This window comes from Styela clava, unplaced genomic scaffold (assembly GCF_964204865.1).
Source record: "Styela clava unplaced genomic scaffold, kaStyClav1.hap1.2 HAP1_SCAFFOLD_143, whole genome shotgun sequence".
Taxonomy (NCBI): domain Eukaryota; kingdom Metazoa; phylum Chordata; class Ascidiacea; order Stolidobranchia; family Styelidae; genus Styela; species Styela clava.
In genome coordinates this window covers 37,501-42,500 of record NW_027556723.1, presented here as the reverse complement: position 1 = coordinate 42,500, position 5,000 = coordinate 37,501, and the positions used below count along the sequence as shown (strand labels likewise).

Below are 5,000 nucleotides of genomic sequence, written 5' to 3'. Positions count from 1 at the left end.
ACCATCTTTCGGGTCCCAACATGGACGCTCTTGCGCGACCGCCCCGGCAGAGCGGGTGCGATCGGCCGGTCGTGCGCCGGCGCCCGCACGGGGCTCCGGGTCCGACCTCGTTCGGCCAAAGGCCGCCTTCACTTTCATTTCGCCTGCGAGTCTCGAACCACTCGACGACTCGCGCTCATGTTAGACTCCTTGGTCCGTGTTTCAAGACGGGTCGGGAGGGTGGCCGACGTGGCCACGGACCCCGAGCGCGTCGACGGCGCGCCACCGAAGCGGCAGCCCGCCGAACACCGGCACTGCGTACAGTGCAGGCGAACGACAAGCCAGCCGAACGGCGACGGCCGCACACAGAGAGCGCGCGGCATCCTTTCCTCGATCCGCCGCCGGGCCGCACCGCCCGCGCGCTGTAACACCCCCGCCGGAGCGGAGGCCACCTTCGCGCGGGGACTTAGACCGACGGCAAACCGGTCGTGACCCGCGCCGGTCGCTAGTGCGCTGAGACGGTGCGCGAGCCGACTCGGCAGCGGCGCCTTAAGCGTCCGCGAACCGAGACGGCGCGCCCCCGCACCCAACTGAAAGCGAGCCGGCGACCTGACGGGCCCTCCCGTTTGCCTCTCAACGGTTTCACGTACTCTTGAACTCTCTCTTCAAAGTGCTTTTCAACTTTCCCTCACGGTACTTGTCCGCTATCGGTCTCGCGACCGTATTTAGTCTTAGGTGGAGTTTACCACCCGCTTTGGGCTGCATTCCCAAACAACCCGACTCCGAGAAGACCCGAAGCGGCCAAGGCAAGCGCCCCTATGGGCCTAACACCCGCCGTGGGACGAGGCCTCGATCAGAAGGACACCGGCGCTCGCCGTCAGCCGCACTGGGACTTCCGTACGTCACAACTCGGCGCGCTCGAAAAGCGCGCAGATTCGACGCTGGACTCTTCCCGGTTCACTCGCCGTTACTCAGGGAATCCCTGTTGGTTTCTTTTCCTCCGCTTAATAATATGCTTAAATTCAGCGGGTGCTCTCGCCTGAACTCAGGTCGTATGTGTCAAGCGGGCCGTTTCTTACACGGCCCGCTGGCATCGCAAGTCGTCGCCGCCGGCGCCGACCGAGCGCGTACCGTCGCCGCCTTGGCCCACGGTCGGTCTTGATCTCGTGACCGGACCGACCGACCTGGACCCGCCCCTCGAACGTAGTTGAACACGTCGAGGGGCCGGCGGTGTACGGGACACGCGGTCGCGCCGAGAAAGCTCGGCGACCGCTTCAACTTGGGGCGACGCCCGGCCGTCTTCGCAGAGGCCAGGCGACGGCCCTCGGGTGAGGACGAACGCGACCCTGAGGCAGACGCGGTCCCGGGATTGACCCGAGACCGCAATTCGCGTTCAGAAGGTCGACGTTCAATGTGTTCTGCAATTCACATTACTTCTCGCACTTGGCTGCGTCCTTCATCGACTCGCGAGCCGAGTGATCCACCGTTAAGAGTCGTCCTCGACGTTTCGCCCGGCGCCGAAGCGCGCGGACGTCACACTGTGGGATCGACCACAAAACCACCACCGACAACAACTGCACAAAAACACCAACAAACGGCGCCGAGCGACCGCCGGGCTGGGCCGGCGGCACATCGAGCGCGGTGCCCAGAAGCCACCATCGCACTCGGCTGCCTTGCTATGCCAACGTGTTACGCGTGTCGCACGGGGCGGAACCCCGATTGACGGCCGCCCTCTCGGCGGCACCCAAAGACAATTCAGTGCGCGGTCGGCCGGGGCCTACCACCACCTTCGGTAATGATCCTTCCGCAGGTTCACCTACGGAAACCTTGTTACGACTTTTACTTCCTCTAAATGATCAAGTTTGATCGTCTTCTCGACACGCCGACGCGGCCGTTGCCAGCCGCGACGGGGCCGATCCAAGGATCTCACTAAACCATTCAATCGGTAGTAGCGACGGGCGGTGTGTACAAAGGGCAGGGACGTAATCAACGCAAGTTGATGACTTGCGCTTACTGGGAATTCCTCGTTCAAGGGAAACAATTGCAAGTCCCTATCCCAATCACGAATGAGGTTCAACGGGTTACCCGGACCTTTCGGCCTAGGTTAGACACTCGCTGCTTCACTCAGTGTAGCGCGCGTGCGGCCCCGGACATCTAAGGGCATCACAGACCTGTTATTGCTCAATCTCGTGTGGCTAAACGCCACTAGTCCCTCTAAGAAGTTAGACGCCGACCGAGAAGGTCGCGTAACTATTTAGCATGCCAGAGTCTCGTTCGTTATCGGAATTAACCAGACAAATCGCTCCACCAACTAAGAACGGCCATGCACCACCACCCACAGAATCAAGAAAGAGCTCTCAATCTGTCAATCCTACCTGTGTCCGGGCCGGGTGAGTTTCCCCGTGTTGAGTCAAATTAAGCCGCAGGCTCCACTCCTGGTGGTGCCCTTCCGTCAATTCCTTTAAGTTTCAGCTTTGCAACCATACTTCCCCCGGAACCCAAAGACTTTGGTTTCCCGGAAGCTGCCGGAAAGGTCGTCATGGTAACGCCTCCCGATCGCTAGTTGGCATCGTTTATAGTCAGAACTAGGACGGTATCTGATCGTCTTCGAACCTCTGACTTTCGCTCTTGATTAAAGAAAACATTCTTGGCGAATGCTTTCGCAGTAGTTCGTCTTCCGCCGATCCAAGAATTTCACCTCTAACGGCAGAGTACGGACGCCCCCGTCTGTCCCTCTTAATCATTACCTCGTGCTCCGAAAACCAACAAAATAGAACCGAGGTCCTATTCCATTATTCCATGCAACACTATGCAGGCGAACAGCCTGCTTTGAACACTCTAATTTTTTCAAAGTAAACTTATCGGCCACCGCCGACACTCAGTCAAGAGCACCGACGGAGAACCGAAGGTGAGGCGAACGCAACCAGTGACACGCCTTGCGACGGACCGGCGGCGCTCGCCCAAAATCCAACTACGAGCTTTTCAACCGCAACAACTTTAGCATACACTGTTGGAGCTGGAATTACCGCGGCTGCTGGCACCAGACTTGCCCTCCAATGGATACTCGTTAAGAGTTTTAGGATGTACTCATTCCAATTACAGGGCCTCGTTAGAGTCCTGTATTGTTATTTTTCGTCACTACCTCCCCGTGTCGGGAATGGGTAATTTGCGCGCCTGCTGCCTTCCTTGGATGTGGTAGCCGTTTCTCAGGCTCCCTCTCCGGAATCGAACCCTGATTCCCCGTTACCCGTTATCACAAAGGTAGGCACGTAGCGTACCTTCGACAGTTGATAGGGCAGACACTTGAATGATACGTCGTCGGTGCAGAGACCGTACGATCCGCGTGGTTATCCAGAGTCATCAAACGTCACAGGACGAACCCGGTCGGTTTTGATCTGATAAAAGCGCGCCTCCCGAAGTCGGCGCTTAATGCATGTATTAGCTCTAGAATTACCACAGTTATCCACTTCGCTTACGAGACCAAATAAACCAAGACTGATTTAATGAGCCATTCGCAGTTTCGCTTTACGAGAACTCGTACTTGCACCTGCATGGCTTAATCTTTGAGACAAGCATATCACTACTGGCAGGATCAACCAGATAGCTGCGACAGCTGCGCTCGGCCCTTGCTGGGCCGCCCGGCGCGTGCTCGTCGCATTCGTTTAAGACCGAGGCGATCGCCTGCGGCCGTACTCAGCTTCGACAGTCGCTGGCCGCGACGTCCACGCCCTCGCCGGCAGTGCCAGGCGGAGCGATTTGCGTTTTTTCTTTGCTCGCCCTCTCTCGGGCTCGATCCATTCAGTTTCGCACAAACAAGAGCTCTGCCGGCCGCCTGCAGCGGTGCCTAAAACCCGGGCATAACAATGCGACCGTTCTGCTAGGCCGACAAGCGCTCAAGCCAGACGCTCGATCGAACGCCCCCTACATATTAGTCGAGACAACGGCTCGCTCATTAGCATCGCGTTTGTACTTTAACTTTTTTTGGCTCGGCTTCTTTCGACGCCGATGCCGGCGACGCAGCACTCTCTCGCCCGCCAGCCACCGAGAAAAGGGTGCGCTCCGCCCGGCCCCGCACCGCTCTTTCTTGGCTCATTCGAAATTACTGTCTTTCGCTCTGACATGCCTTACCTAGGGTTAGGTTAGTATGCTTGCACGTTTGTACTTTAACTTTTTTCGGCTCGGCTTCTTTCGACGCCGATGCCGGCGACGCAGCACTCTCTCGCCCGCCAGCCACCGAGAAAAGGGTGCGCTCCGCCCGGCCCCGCACCGCTCTTTCTTGGCTCATTCGAAATTACTGTCTTTCGCTCTGACATGCCTTACCTAGGGTTAGGTTAGTATGCTTGCACGTTTGTACTTTAACTTTTTTCGGCTCGGCTTCTTTCGACGCCGATGCCGGCGACGCAGCACCTCTCTCGCCCGCCAGCCACCGAGAAAAGGGTGCGCTCCGACCGGCCCCGCACCGCTCTTTCTTGGCTCATTCGAAATTACTGTCTTTCGCTCTGACATGCCTTACCTAGGGTTAGGCTAGTATGCTTGCACGTTTGTACTTTAACTTTTTCCGGCTCGGCTTCTTTCGACGCCGATGCCGGCGACGCAGCACTCTCTCGCCCGCCAGCCACCGAGAAAAGGGTGCGCTCCGACCGGCCCCGCACCGCTCTTTCTTGGCTCATTCGAAATTACTGTCTTTCGCTCTGACATGCCTTACCTAGGTTAGGTTAGTATGCTTGCACGTTTGTACTTTAACTTTTTTCGGCTCGGCTTCTTTCGACGCCGATGCCCGGCGACGCAGCACTCTCTCGCCCGCCAGCCACCGAGAAAAGGGTGCGCTCCGACCGGCCCCGCACCGCTCTTTCTTGGCTCATTCGAGTTTACTGTCTTTCGCTCTGACATGCCTTACCTAGGGTTAGGCTAGTATGCTTGCACGTTTGTACTTTAACTTTTTTCGGCTCGGCTTCTTTCGACGCCGATGCCGGCGACGCAGCACTCTCTCGCCCGCCAGCCACCGAGAAAAGGGTGCGCTC

General features: G+C 58.0%; 2 non-coding genes and 1 pseudogene across 2 annotated transcripts; all 3 read right to left on the bottom strand.

Moving 5' to 3' along the window:
- The window catches only part of LOC144419650 (large subunit ribosomal RNA), a pseudogene marked incomplete at its 3' end in the record, with an annotated part of 3,252 nt that extends 2,220 nt beyond the window's left edge, over positions 1-1,032 (bottom strand).
- A 288-nt stretch (positions 1,033-1,320) lies between these two features.
- On the bottom strand, positions 1,321-1,474 carry LOC144419652 (5.8S ribosomal RNA). Its single transcript, XR_013474191.1, has one exon. It is a non-coding gene; the product is annotated as a 5.8S ribosomal RNA (ribosomal RNA).
- Positions 1,475-1,772: 298 nt separating this feature from the next.
- LOC144419643 (small subunit ribosomal RNA) lies at positions 1,773-3,582 on the bottom strand. The gene has a single exon (XR_013474189.1). It is a non-coding gene; the product is annotated as a small subunit ribosomal RNA (ribosomal RNA).
- Between the last annotated feature and the right edge of the window lie 1,418 nt (positions 3,583-5,000).